This window comes from Narcine bancroftii, chromosome 10 (assembly GCF_036971445.1).
Source record: "Narcine bancroftii isolate sNarBan1 chromosome 10, sNarBan1.hap1, whole genome shotgun sequence".
NCBI lineage: Eukaryota > Metazoa > Chordata > Chondrichthyes > Torpediniformes > Narcinidae > Narcine > Narcine bancroftii.
In genome coordinates this window covers 101582045-101597016 of record NC_091478.1, presented here as the reverse complement: position 1 = coordinate 101597016, position 14972 = coordinate 101582045, and the positions used below count along the sequence as shown (strand labels likewise).

General features: G+C 42.6%; 1 protein-coding gene across 32 annotated transcripts in view; it reads right to left on the bottom strand.

Annotated features, from left to right (window-relative positions):
* Positions 1-14972, bottom strand: part of LOC138745038 (transcription factor Maf-like) — a 374863-nt gene that overhangs the window by 73593 nt on the left and 286298 nt on the right. The gene's annotated exons all lie outside the window — the stretch shown is intronic.

Sequence of the window (14972 nt, the reverse complement as noted above, 5' to 3'; positions counted from 1 at the left end):
AATAATGGAATAGTTTAAAAATGTATCTCACCAGAACCTTCTCAAGCTTGTTTAGGAACTAGGAATGGCCTCGAACCCTGAATTTGCCAGGATACCTCGTGTTTGATCCAAAAACACCCTTGGTCATACAATTACCTTCCATACCTTTAAGGTAGTGTTAAGGATCTACCTCTCAGTTATGTTGCAATCCCTCCTTGCTTTCTATTCATTTCAGTTTGTGATTGTGAAGCTGAAGGGAACATTTCACTCCATCCTGACCCACCTGGAGAATTATGTCTCCCAGAGACGCTGGACCCACTTCAATACACCTACAGAAGAAACCATTCCACCGACGATGCTAGAGCCTTGTTGCTTCACTCCATCCTGACCCACTTGGAGAACATCACCTCATATGCCAGGCTGCTGTTCATTGGGTTTTGTTTGGCATTTATTATGATCATTCTCCAGAAGCTGGTGGAGAAGTTATCCTTGCTGGTATTCAACATCCTTCTCTGTAATTGAATGCTGGACTTCCTTACGGGTCAGTAGCAGAATGTCGAGCACCGTCACGCTGAGACCTGATGCACCTCAGGGCTGTGTGCTCAGCTCGCTCCTGTTCATGCAACTGACCCACGACTGCATCGCCAGGTCCAGCTCCAACAGTGCCATCAAGTATGCAGATGACACAACAGTAGTTGGCCTCTTCAGCAAAAATGATGAGTCGCACTACAGAGAAGGTATGGAAAACTTTGTGAAATAGTTTGAGAGTAACAACCTGGATCTCAAAGTGGAGAAGAGCAAGGTGATGATTGTGGACTTCAGGAGGACCAGGTATGACCACCCTCTACTACACATCAATAATTCTGTAGTAGGGAGCACCAAGTTCCTTGTTCACTTACCTAGTGACCTATCGTGGACAGTCAACATCTCCTCACTTGTCAGGAAGGTGCAACCTTCTACAGAAGCTCTATCAAGAACATCCTGGACAGCTGCATCCCATTGTGGTACGGTTGCTTCAGAGAAATGGATTGAAGGTCAATCCACAGGACTATAAGAGTGGCAGAGTGAAGCGTTGGAGCCTCCCTTCCCCCCACCGCCCCCATCGACCTGATCTACTGGGTGCACAAAATCATTGCGGACCCCTTCCATCCTGCACACAGTATCTGTCATCTGCTCCTGTTGGGAAAGAGATATAGGAGTATTAGTCAGAGCCAGGACCACCAGGCTGAGGAAAAAATTCTTCCCACTGGCCATGAGAATCCTGAATGGACCAAAGGAACTGCTTCCACTAACCATCGAAGACTCTCATTTATGAAACTATATTTATTTATTTGTTTGTATATACGAATACTTGTCCTGATACCTGTTGCTTCTTTGTATGTGTGCTATGTCTAGTCAATCTGAGGCGCCTGCATGCTCACATCAAGACACAAGAGCAACTTGTCCGTGAACTACTCTTTGCAGACGATGCCGCTTTAGTTGCCCATTCAGAGCCAGCTCTTCAGCGCTTGACGTCCTGTTTTGCGGAAACTGCCAAAATGTTTGGCCTGGAAGTCAGCCTGAAGAAAACTGAGGTCCTCCATCAGCCAGCTCCCCACCATGACTACCAGCCCCCCCAGATCTCCATCGGGCACACAAAACTCAAAGCGGTCAACCAGGTTACCTATCTCGGCTGCACCATTTCATCCGATGCAAGGATCGACAACAGACTCCCAAGGCAAATAGCGCCTTTGGAAGACTACACAAAAGAGTCTGGAAAAACAACCAACTGAAAAACCTCACAAAGATTAGCGTATACAGAGCCATTGTCATACCCACACTCCTGTTTGGCTCCGAATCATGGGTCCTTTACCAGCATCACCTACGGCTCCTAGAACGCTTCCACCAGAGTTGTCTCCGCTCCATCCTCAACATTCATTGGAGCGACTTCATCTCCAACATCGAAGTACTCGAGATGGCAGAGGCCGACAGCATCGAATCCACGCTGCTGAAGATCAAACTGCGCTGGGTAGGTCACGTCTCCAGATTGGAGGACCATCGCCTTCCCAAGATCGTGTTATATGGCGAGCTCTCCACTGGCCACCGAGACAGAGGTGCACCAAAGAAGAGGTACAAGGACTGCCTAAAGAAAGCTCTTGGTGCCTGCCACATTGACCACCGCCAGTGGGCTGATGTCGCCTCAAACCGTGCATCTTGGCGCCTCACAGTTCAGCGGGCAGCAACCTCCTTTGAAGAAGACCGCAGAGCCCACCTCACTGTCAAAAGACAAAGGAGGAAAAACCCAACACCCAACCCCAACCAACCAATTTTCCCTTGCAACCTTGTCTGCCTGTCCCGCATCGGACTTGTCAACCACAAACGAGCTTAAAGCTGACGTGGACATTACCCCTCCATAAATCTTCGTCCGCGAAGCCAAGCCAAAGAAGAAATGTCTAGTCACGTGCCTGCATGTTTTGCACTGAGGACCAGAGTACACTGTTTCATCGGGTTGTACTTGTGCAATCAGCTGATTAATAAACTTGACTTGACTCACAATGTTAATGGGGGTGCTGTGTGTATATATAATATACAAATGTGCTGAAGAAACATCATGCATAGAAAATAAAGGTAAGTAATATTTCCTCAGCCCTTCATCAGAGTATGAACAAAAGGCAGGCGGGTGCCTGAATAAAAAGAGAAGGGAGGGGAGAAGGGAGGAAAGGTCGGGGGGGGGGGTGTGGGAGGAGCACATGCTAACAGGTCAGAAGTTGAATGATGTGTCACCCCCCCCCCCCCCCCACCCAAACCCCAATTGAAATCCTGGTTAGTTGTCAACTCAGCAACTTGCAATTTATTCAACCTATCCAATATGGAATGAGGCTGAGAGACGAGATGGGACAGTGAGATGTTCACAATTCCCAGGAAAGAAGGCAGATGATAGAGATTTTAAAAGTTGTAAAATGAGAAATAAGACCTACATTTAATTCATTATTGCCTTAAAAACAATTAGACTTGTTTGAAACCACATTCAGTCAGCATCTTAAACAGAAAACAAAACTTACAATTTAATTAGGACTCTGTCAGTACAGAAAATGTCTTTTTTAAATACTGGCAGCTTGTGCTTGAACAGAATTCTGTTTTTATTTCAAATTTCTAGCAATATATGCATTTATTGCCTTTTCACTAACAGTGCACCATTACTAAAATTGCTTTCTTGACCACGTGATCTGGAATTGTGTCCTTAAAATGTATCCAATTACTAGCATTTACCTAAATTGCTGTTGTGTTGAACACTGTGCATCACATTTTAGGAAAGAGGCCAGTGCTTTGGAGAGAATGCAGAAGAGACTGAGTGGATAATGCCAAAGCTAAAAAAAAAACTTCATTGACCTGGTGAAATTGGAGAAGTTGAAGATGTTCTCTCTGCAGTTGAGCTGGTTAAGAAGATGCTGAATAGAGGGGTATGCAGGAACTTTGTGGAGTTCTGCAGCAGTAAGGCCAGTGAACACAGATATTGCTCTATAATCAAGCAAGACGAGGCAAATTTGTTTCACTTGAATGGTATGATTTAGAGTTGATGGTCAATGGAAGTGAGCAGACTTGACTGTAAAATAGAATTGGATAACTACTTGAAAATAAAAAGAGGAGGTCTGTAGGGAAAAGACAATGAGAGTGGGATCAATGAAGTATGATATGGGTCAAATGTCTCCTCCTGTGATGTGCGAATGATGCAGTTTTTTTTATATATATCAAGCTCAGTAGATCTTCCTTTCAGCACTAAACCAGAATGCACTTTCCCTAGACAGGGTTTAAATCTTATTCAGGTGAAGTGCCTTCCAAAAGTACAGTGCTTTTTTTCTGATGTGCCTGTGATGTCAGTAGAGCTGCTGTTTCACCACGTCCAGTTACCTCTACTCAGTTCTGATTTTGGCAGGGTTTGGGGGTGGGTTATGCTCTCTGTGTAGAGTTTGCTCATTCACTCTGTGATTCTGCCCTGGTGTAACTCCGGGGCACTTGGCTTTCCTCTCGCTCCTGCTTCCTCAGCTGGGATGATGGACCAGGGGTGCCTCTGAGGCAAGCAAATTTGATGCATTCAAGGGAAAGACCATGAAAAAAAAATGTAGACTAGCATGGTTAATTCGTGGACTGCAAGTCACTATAAGTGCATATATGAGTTGTAGAATCTGGAGGATGTTTGTTGATGGGAATGTGGAGAGAAAAGACGAGAGGAATGAGATTAATGGCAGAATCCAATTGACCTCCCATATAAGACAGAAATATGGAAACATAAGATATGGAAAGTCATCTGAGATTTCTCTTCTTAAGTCTCAAGAGTTGAAAACACAAAGGCCATAGCATTACTTGTTAGGATATGAAAGGCAGATAAAGCGCTCTGCACGTCACTTCTGGTGTTCCATGTCACAATCCATCTAAAGCCTAACCAAGATTCTGTTTTAGTAGAAGGAGTTTAACTACCTCCCCACCCCCTGCCCCAGACACCCCTCTTGTGGAGAACATGGTGAGTGTTATTGACTTATGGTGTAGGTAAATGGCAATAAAAATGGAGGGGAGGTGCGGGGAATCCTTTTATCTGGCAAGTTGTTATCTGGAATTTATTCCCTGAAAGGATTGTGGCGGCAGAAACATTCAAAGGAGAACAGTTATTATATTGAACAGAAAACAACTGCAGGGAAAGAGCAAGGGGAACTAAATGGATCTTCCTTTCAAAGGGTGAACATTTGTGTGATAGGAAGAACCACCCCACCCTGTGCTTTGCAATTCTTTGATTCTGCATTAACAATGAGCTTCGAGGAGAACTGCAGATCTTGCACGTCATTCCATCGGGAACCGAGTCTTGAGTACTTAGCAGTTAAGATCCTTAACTAATATCAGAGAGGAGAGTTCCTTAAGCCGTTAAGGGTGAATTTGACACTTCCACATCTCATTTCCACACTTATGTGTCTGTCCATGGCCTCGTATACTTTGAGGCCACCTGCAAATTGGTAGAACAACACCTTGTATCCTGACATGGCAGTCTAACCAAATGGCACCAATATAGACTTCAATCCCTTGCCTCTCTTGCCTTCCTGTCTCCTTTTCTCCAGCTACCCACTCCTTCCCTGCTTTCTCCTTTCAGAGACCTTTCTTAGCTCTCTTCCCTTCCCCATCACTTCTCAGCTTCTATCTCTTCCGCACCTGTCTGATTTTCAATATGCCTGAGACGTCAAGTGCCTTTTACTTTCCATTGATGATGTGTCACCTGCAGAGTTTCTCCTGTACTTTTGGGTTCTGCATTAGACCCCAGCATCTGCAAACTTTCTTGTTTACCTCTGGAAGTGGATTTGAATCAAGTTTACCAGATGTACAAAAAAAATGAACTGCAGGCAACATCTGTGGAGGGAAAAACATCAAGAATGTTTTGGACTGAGACCCTTCATCAGAACTGAGAATGTAGTGGGAAGATGGTCAATACATTGAACCCTCTGAGTTCCTCCATCCAATGTGTTTTGCCCCATATTCCAGCATCTGCAGTCTCTTGTGTATCCTCATCTGGATTCCAAATGCCATCAATTGCAATCAGAGAAACTATTAATTTAATTTTTTTTTATAAATAAAAAACACAGTAACAGCCCCTTCCGGCCCACATGTTTCTGCTGCCAAAATACACCAATTAACTGACCAACCTTCTCTGTCTTTGAAGGGTGGGAAGAAACTGGAGGAAACCCATGTGGTCACAGGGAGAATGCACAAAATCCTTACACACAGTGTCGGATTCAATCGCTGGTGACTGGTGCTGTAAAAGCATTGCATTAACTGCTACGCTGACTGTGCTGCCCTGTTTTGCAAAGAATTCTCATCACTCAATGTAAAACATTTTAAGGAGAAAGTAGGTTCAATTGACAGGATTAAATGAGAAATATTGGGAAAAGGACTATAGGGAGTATTAACAATCAAGGACCATTTGGTTCATTTTGGTGGTTTTCCTGATCGTTCATTTATGACTTCTCTGGGAAGGAGCCATCATTCCTTCTAAATAGAACTGGAAAGAGGACGAAGCTTTGGGATAGAGTCGTCATTCTGCTGCATATGTTTCTCAGAAGCCTGGGTTAATGATTTGGAGTCAAGTATTCAATTCCTACACAGGTACGTGGGAAATTTAACTTAATATCGTTAAATACATTGGAGTAAAAATCCAATGGGATTGGTGGTGTGGATGAGATCATGGATTTTTCTTTTTAAAAAAAAAAAAAAAATCTCGTTCACTCTCTTCTTTCCTCACCCATTCTGATCTACATGTCATTTTGGATCTACAACAATGTGGTTGATTTTTAACTGCTTTCTGAAATGGGCCAGGAAGTAGTTGGTGAAATTGAACTGTGATTCTAGTGGGCAATTTACCATTATGGAATAATTTGGAACGTGCTATAATTCTGTCCATCGACTAGTCTCTATCCCACCTAGGGTGGCCATTCCAAAGGAGGACATGGTCATAGGTTACCATATATTACTACCCTCCACCCCCATTAGTGTTCTGAAATATAGTGGTGATTTGTCCTCTTCCTTCTCTGTCCTCTCCTAGATCTTGACCAGAAATATTGGCTTTTGCCTCCATAGTTGCAACTTGACTGTCTGGGTTCATCCAACATTTTGTTTTTATTCTAGCTTCCAGTATCTGTGATCTCTTTTGACTTCCGTAGTCATTGAGTCCAGCCTTTTCAACTCAGTATCTCATGGAAACCCCCTCCCCCACCGACATTTGGAATTAGTATCGAGTCCAGGGTTACTCCTGAAGTTTCAGTACATTCAGGACACGTGCTGTACTGTACTGGTGCTTTAATCCAGCGGACTCTTAACAAACACTCACTTTTGGTGACTCTTTCAGGAATCGTGAGCTAGCCATTAACATGATCCAGAGCATTTTAACTCTAAGTTCACAGCACTTATTTTGATACAAAAAAACGGAACTAATGTGTGTGTGTGTATACCTATTAATATCTACATATATGTATTAGACAATAAATTTGGACTTGAAAAGTGATGCAAGCTCTAGGTTTGAATTTTAATTTGTGTTTAAGAAACAGTTGTGCGACAGTAAACTTGAGGTCAAGATGGTGAAAATAATTTCCATTTGTATAGCACCGCTGCAACCGTGTCTGCCTGTCCCGCATCGGACTTGTCAGCCACAAACGAGCCTGCAGCTGACGTGGACTTTTTACCCCCTCCATAAATCTTCGTCCGCGAAGCCAAGCCAGAGAAGAATTGATCACAAAAGGATGTGGTCCGTGCACCAGAAAAATAAATAAATAAGAAGTTTCTGGCATTATCTTGTGATAATTCATATGACTGGTTGAAATTTACAGTAAAAATTGAGTAATATTACCTCTGGCTTTTAATTGTGTTTCCCTTCTCAGTTTGGCTGTTTTTCTTAATTATCAAAGCCTCCCACAATTAATTCGCAACATTCTGAAGCAGAGGTGGACACAGATAATCCAGTTCTTAGCCTTAGCTAAAGTCTGCCACCGTGTGAGAGGGAGAAATAGTTTGGTCCGCTGGGCCCCTCACTCTTTATTTGAGTTGACATTTCATTAGTTTTGTTTTTATTTTCTTTCTTTTGCTCCTCTCTGGGATTACATGGCAACAGGAGGGGAGAAGTGGGATGGAGGAGGATTGGTCCATGTCTCAGAGAGCCAAGAATAAAGGCAAACCTATCCAGGAAAAAGAGGCACTCAGCATGCACTAGGATGAATACTTCAAAGGATCCCTCAATCGTTGCTCGGTCCTTGGCAAGATAGCCCTTCATTCTCTGCCGCAGGAAGCACCCTGGTGCAGTTTCACAACAATTCAAAGAAGCCCAGTTCCAACTGAGAAACCACAAGACAGTGACAGCTGACACTATCTCTGCCGAAGTTCTGAAAGTTGGAGGAAAGAAACTTCAGTGACAACACAAATTAATCCTCCACATTTTGACAACAGATATTTTCAAGTGGACCTCAGTGTTGTACTTCCAAGAAGGGACAGCAATCTGACTGTGATGTCCAAAGAAGAGTCTCCCTGCTGAATGCTATCAATACCATGGTTGTTGCCGACTGCCCTCTTCTAGTAGCTGAACAGTTGTTCTTCAATTCATGCTGTGGATTCAGTACACTGAGAGGCACAGTGGACATAATCTTAACTGTCTATTGTCTCCAAGGGTAATGCAGCTCTCAAATGACTTTGCATGCCTAACACCATACTTGCAAAACTGACACTTTATGCTGAGTTCTGTCACGAACAGACGTGACCAGGTGAATAGAGAAAATAATATAAGGATGTCCTTGAAGCATCCTGAAAATAGTATTAGATTTTCAGGGACTTGTGGAAATCCACTCAAAATGGGGAAGGACTATTCAAGATGGCATTAGAAGTGTTGGCCATTCACCAAGAGCACACAGGACCCCAGAATGAATAATGGAAAGAATGCAGCACTTTCTTGGCTGCCCCTTGAAGTACCCCTTTCCCCTCCAGAGTTTCTAGGTTCCACATTGGCCTCATCAGCCACCCCAGAACCCAAAGAATTGAAGGGGGCAAAGTCATTCTTAACAGGAAAGGCTCTTCCAGGCAAGTGGAGGAGCTTCCGACACCTAGCCTCTGACTTGCTATTGGATCCACGGTGTGGCTGGTGAAGTTGAGTTTCTGGTGATCTTTAGGGTTTAGACTACTCAAGGATGGTGTTTGTCAGTTGGGGACAGCTGCAGTTTCATCTGATGTCACAGCCACTATAAATATTAATTTTTAATTTGGGGATCCAGCACTATTCCAGGTCTTTCAGGCCATGACTCCACGCCACCCACACGCACTAATTAACCTACAAACACCCATCTATTTTTCTTGGGGGGGGGGGGAAGGAAACCCCTCATATACATGGGAAGGACATATAAACTTGCAGATTTATTGGAAGGAGTATGAGAGTTGTTAATAAGATCTGGCATCATAATAAATGTACAGTCCTCTTCCCGGAAAGTTTTGATACAACCCAGATTAACAGAGAGTGACACAGCCTGAGCGGGGCTGGTTTTCCAATGAACTGTTAAACTAAGCTTGTGTCAACCCTCTGCAATACATGTGGAGGATCCCCATCGGAGGATCTGAAGAATAAGCTAGTTTGCCCCTGCACCCTATCCAATGATCATTCCTTGACCGGCATCATTTAAAAAGAAAGATTATGTGCTCATTACTGTATCATTGTGATTCTTGCTGTGTGTGAATCAGCTGGTGCACTGTGCAGGAGTGGTCACACAAGTGCTAACATGGTTTGGAACATCCTGTGTGAATGAAAGACAGGATATTAATGTGACTGTGGCAACTTCTTGCTAACTTGAGAGTGTCATCAAGGAACTCTGTGAGGGTTTTGCAGCGGCCTGAGGTCACTTCTCTTTTTAAGGAAAACATTGACGCCTGTGATAAATGGGAGTTTGTTACCCTTCACACAGCCAACCAAGATTAAAGAACAGGATGCTTGGTGCCAAATTTCATGCACATTGCCATGCTAGAGTACAGTAACAAAGTGGCTATATTTCCAGACAAATAATCCTCAGAGTTAAGAGATGATCTTAATCACGAGTTCAAATCCCAACATGGTTGCTATGGAATTTATTTAAATGAGCTAACATATCTCAAATTAAGAGGGAAGTGTTGGTAATGGTGATCATAATACTGCTGCAATATCATAAAGGAAAGAAAATTCAGTCTGGCCTTTGGGTGACAGGTTCCACAGAATTGTGGTTGGATTGTAACTGCCTATCACTTGGTTCAGGGGTAATTGGAGATGAGCATTAAATGTTTTTTTTTTGACTGATCCCCACAGGAATTTTTTAAAAATCTTGACAAGTTGGATCTGAAACTGAACTCGATGCCTCTCTGCAGTTTGATAATGGTCATGGAGCAACATGGGAGGAGTCCACGTCCATTGAGTAGCTGAACAATCGTACCTTTCTGACAATCCCGCTTCAAACTAGTCAGGAAATTATCTCCACTGACTTCCTGTTTAGTTCTGTGGAAGTTTAAGTTGTGTGCATTTCTGTGAAGCACAAAGTCACCTACAGGACTCCAGAGGAGGTGATGCTCTTAGTTCACTCAAATAATCGATGAAGGATTTGACGTTGAGTTAATTGACTTCCTGCCACCTAGGTTAATCCTACCCTGGAGGTAACAGGTTTGCTTGGAAGGGGGATGGTAGTGGGGTTCTATTTGTCAATGCATATGCCTTCTGATATGGTTAAATACATCATGTCATGGTTAGACTTCTTGCACAGATCCTCCCTGTGGCAGGCACTGTGTTGGAGCAAAGCAAAATCCGTCCCTACTTTCATCAGGGCAACAACAGCAGCAGTGTTGATGTAGTGTAGCTTTTCATCCCAGGGACCTGACAGGAAAAGAACAATGCCTCATATCATGCCACCTGGGAGTCTTTAAGTTAAACTTCACTCGATGCTTTAATTCTGTCCTTTAGCATTCCGGAATCTGATAAAAAAAGCCACTGAACCATATTGCTGGTTTCTGCTTCAGGAGATTGCAAGCTGCTTAGAGAAAGGCGAAAAAAAAAAAAAAATACCCTTAATTTCCTTCTGTACTCCTTCTTTCATTATAGCAATGTCTAATTCTTTACAAGCTCATACGATATTTTTGGCAGTGAATCTACTTAAAATGCCCATCACTTTTCCGCTGGTCTGTTAACAAAGGGTTTGTTGTGCATCACTCCAGCTGCTTTCATTGTGTATGCTGTGCAATCCTGCTGGTGACAAATTACTATTGTTAAATAAAACTTTGCATGATGTTGGATATTTGGAAGTGGTGCTTGTTCTGCCATCTTTTTTCTCAGTGGGAAGCACTCCTTTTCTCCAGGCTGGGAAGTAATGTGATCAGGGGTCAATCCCGAGACATGAACACAAAAAAAGATCCAGGCTGAATGTCCCTGATGCTGGACAAGTCCTGCCTTTTCAATAGATGCTCGCCTTTGGAAGAATTGTTGTTGAGCCAATGTACCGCAGGATCTCTCTCTCACAAAATTACTTGAGACATTAATTTGAGGAAGAGGGGTATTTTTCCTTTCAACTGACATCACTAAATGTGGATTATCTGTCATTTAGTTGAAGTTTGGAAATCATTAATTGCATGTCATATTCCTTACATTAATAGTGTGCATATGCTTTGAGAAGTCTGAGGTTCATGAAAGGCGTGATGTAAATGCAATGTTTTATTCTCTCATACCCGAAGTCAAAAAATCAGTGGATTCAAGCCTCTGAGGGAACATAGTTAAGATATGCTGTCTAAAATCCCAGGGACCCGGATTAGAACCTGACCTTGAAACCATGTGGAGTTTGCATGTTCTCTTGGCTGAGTTTTTCCCCAGGTAGACTCACTTACCCCACATTCAAAATTTGTGGTGGGAGGCTAATTGCCTTGTGTAAGTCACACATTAGAGGAGACTAATGGTAAAAGTGAATCAAAGGTGAGGTGATGGGTGCACACAAGAGAGAACGAGTTGCCCTAGTGTACAGGGAAATAAAGGGGAATGGGATGGATGGGATCCCTCTTTGGACTCATTGCTGTGTGGATGACCTTTGCATTGTTATAAATGAAATGAGTTTGTCCATAAATCAGTATCTGAGAAGGAAGGTTCACCTACCTTTTGGAATGTGGTGGTTGTGTGGATTGGAGAACGGTCTGTTGCAACTCTCTGCAAAACCATTGTGTGGGATATACTGGTTTCAAACTAAAGTTGACCAGAGGCACAGGATAATCCATAATCCTCCTGAATGGCAGAAATAGTGTGAAGGCTGAATGGCCTAATCTGCTTCTGTTTTGTGTTTTAGTCTTGCCCAGTACAGATCACTAGCCCGGAATTCAGAGTTAGCTTCTGCTGGTATCTTGATCATATTTTGAAAAGAAAAAAAAACCAAAAACTACTGCTAACATTGAGCCATCTCCAAGCGCTATTGTTTGCTAAGTTTGTTGGAAGTCATGGCAGTACTTTTGGTTACTTTTTTATACTCCTAACAATTAGAATTGAATTACAAAGCATGTAAAAACTGTGAACAATTTCTGTCCATTTCATGCTAAATTTTGTTTTAGTTAACTGCTGAGATTTGACTTGGAAACCTGAGCCAATACAACAACATTAAATAAGTGCATCACTTAAAACAAGTTGAGATCATTCTTTCATGAACGACTTATTACAAATATGGTCCCTCTTTGTCTGGGAGATGATTAATGCTCATCAATGTCTCCTGGACTCCAACTGAAGGAAATGTTATATAGAAGCAAGAAAAAAATAGATATATAATCTGCACAATATGGCTGCAATTATCATGAGATAGTTCATGTTTTATTTGTCAGATGGTATCAGAACAAACCGACAAAATAGTTTTCTCGGGTCCACAGTGCAAACACACATACAGGGTACCACACATGTATGGACAAATGATATTTATACACAGTTTGTTAACTCGGCCTGCAAGATCACAGGCACCAAGACTTCACTCCATCGAGGACATCTACACGAGGCGATGTCTTAAAAAAAAACAGCCTCTATCCTCAAAAACCCCCACCGCCCAGGCCATGCTCTCTTCACTCTGCTACCATCGGGAAAAAGGTACAGGAGCCTAAAGACGAGCGCTCAACAGCACAAAGACAGTTTCTTCCCTCCTGTCATCAGATTCCTGAATAATCAATGAACCAAATACTGCCTTACTTTTCATGCTCTATTATTTTATTTATAGTAATGTTGTAAGACGGTTATAATATGAATGTTTACCCTCTAATGCTGCAGCAAAACAATGAATTTCATGACTTGTTGATGACATTCTGATTCTGACAATGTGTATATTAAAATAAATATTATTAAGTAGATGAGTCATGGGGAGTTGTTTTACGAGTTCAACACATGTACACAGTTTCACTGCCCTTGGGAAGAAGCTGTTCCTCAGCCTGGTCATTCTGGCACTAATATTTTTGTATCACTTTCCCGACAGGAGTAGCTGGAAGATGGTGTGTACAAGGTGACCGATTTTTCAAGCCCTCTTTAAATGGTGTTCAGAGTAAATCATATTGATGGGGGGGGGGGCAAGAAGGAGACCCCAGTGATCTTCTCTGCTGCTTTTATAGTCCTGCGGATTGACCTCCAATCTGATGCCCTACAGCAGGGATGGCCAAACTATGGCCCCAGGCCAAATGTGGCCCATTGTCCACTTTTAAGTAGCCTGCGAGTGAAGGAAAAAAATGGCTGACCAGCAGGGAGCGAAGTCTCAGTGCTTTCCCCACAGGGTCCAACTGGCAGTGCAACTTCCATTGGCTCTGTACAGGCCTTAAATGGCCTGTTTAAATGAGCCGGTGGTGGTTGAAAACTGCCAGCACAATCTCGTTTGGCCCGCGACTCATATTTTTCTGTATGTGGCCCACATCCAAAAATGTTTGGCCACCCCTGCTCTACACAACTATACCACACTGAGGCAGTCAGCCAGAACACTCTCTATTGAGCTCCTTTTAGATGGTTTGTGCTACTCATCAGATTTCCACTTTAAAGGAGTTAATAGTATGGAGACTCTCTCTATAAAAGGGATGTTAATAACCGATGCTTCTTTTAAACAGATTCCAATGACGAGGCTCACTTTTAAATAGGATCCAAAATATTTGGGTAGCATAGTCAGTGTAGGGGTTAGCGTAAGCTATTACAGTGCATGATCCAGGTTCGAATCTACCGTTGTTTGCGAGGAGTTTGTACGTTCTCCCTGGGACTGTGTGTTTCCTTGGGATGATCCAATTTCCTTCCATGTTCCAAAGCTGTAGATTAATTAGTCTCATGAGTGTAATTGTGCATCCTCTTTCATCAATGTTACCTGGTGCAAACAATAAGCTGCTGGGAGGAACATAATGTATCAAGTAACATCCATGAGTCAAAATTATCAGCCAATGTTTTGTGTCCGTACCCTTTATTGAGACTGGGTTGAAATGTTTTCTCCAGCAACTAATTTCTTGCTCAAGATTCCAGCATATGGCACTTTCTAAGTTTCTCTACAACATTAATGTATTTTATTTTTAAAATTTAGCGTGGTTTGGCATCATTACGTGAAGAAAAATGGAATTATGGCAACACTTAGTATATTTCTGAAAATAATCCTCTCTTGATTTGTACTATTGACATTCAATCTCTTCTCTCCTCCACACCCTTCAAGGCATATCCCTGTGTTCTTTTCTCCCTTCCCACTTTCCACAAGTCTGGAAATTTGTTTAACCTGCAGCCATTTCCTCCGCTGATACTGCCTGATTAGTGTAGCATATTTGTGAGATTTTCTGCTTTTCAGCCACTGAAGCTGAGCCAGACCGGATGAGAAATCAGTCAGGTTCTATGTTTGACACCAGCAGAATCTGGAAGCATAGTGAGTAAACCAACATAGCTGTGTGAAAAATCAAGGGGGAGAAGTGTGGGCAGAATCAGCAAATATTCTGAAGAGGGCCTCGGGAGAGGAACATCCAGCGTATCCCCTAAACTTTCCTAATGCTTGCATCCAATGGTATGCACAGACATATATACATCCTCAAACACATTTGCAGGAACATATGCAACTACACATATGCAAATGCAACCACACATCTATGTTCACATATTAAGACAAATACCCATTTACAAATGCATGCTATGGGAACACAACACCCTTCCATGCACAATACAAGAAACCTCAAATGCCTGCACAAGGAGTAAGCCAAAGCTCATTTCTTTTCCTGCCAGACCACAATCGAGTGATACTATGGATTGTTTGACTCAACAGGGATCACTCTCATCAATTAATGGTATGGCCTTTATTTTACATAAAGATTTACAGCCGCAAAAGCACCGATTTTGGTGTGAATTGTAGACTCCACTAAATTAAATCTGCATTAAAGCAAGCTTTAAAAATGGTTATCGTTGACTGCAGGCTTTAATTCCAAAGGGAAGTGCGGACTGGATGGAGTTAAACCCTGTATTGGCAGAAATCTAC